Source organism: Trachymyrmex cornetzi, unplaced genomic scaffold (genome assembly GCF_001594075.2).
Source record: "Trachymyrmex cornetzi isolate Tcor2-1 unplaced genomic scaffold, Tcor1.1 scaffold1331, whole genome shotgun sequence".
NCBI lineage: Eukaryota > Metazoa > Arthropoda > Insecta > Hymenoptera > Formicidae > Trachymyrmex > Trachymyrmex cornetzi.
In genome coordinates, this window is record NW_017295908.1 from 68,838 (window position 1) to 69,239 (window position 402).

The following is a 402-nucleotide window of genomic DNA, read 5'->3' on the forward strand; positions in this document are numbered from 1 at the left end:
TTGTTTGAAGGTTTGTGTAGAAATAAAACTTTATCTTTATAGTATAGTGCTCGATATACTATTATAATATTTGTAATTCTATGATAAAAAATTTGTCATAAAATTAAGGATTTTTCATATATTATTTTATACTGGGACCATGAATAAGTTCTCGCTGATTTTTCATGAAAAGTAATGATTTATTTTTAAAAAGTCGTAAAAAACATGTCACTGAAAGTATTGCCCATTGCTAGCCACTACTTTTTCCCATCTTTCTGGCATTATTTGAATTTCACGTCGGAAAAACGACATGTCTTTTGAGGCTATCCAAGAGTCGACTCATTTTTTAGCATCATTATAAGAATGAAAGTGCTGCTCAGCCAGCCCATGTGCCATCGATCGGAACAGGTGATAATCGGAAGG

The 402-nt window shown here is 32.1% G+C and overlaps 1 pseudogene; it reads left to right on the top strand.

Moving 5' to 3' along the window:
* The window catches only part of LOC108770777 (glutaryl-CoA dehydrogenase, mitochondrial-like), a 73,329-nt pseudogene that overhangs the window by 65,197 nt on the left and 7,730 nt on the right, over window positions 1-402 (top strand).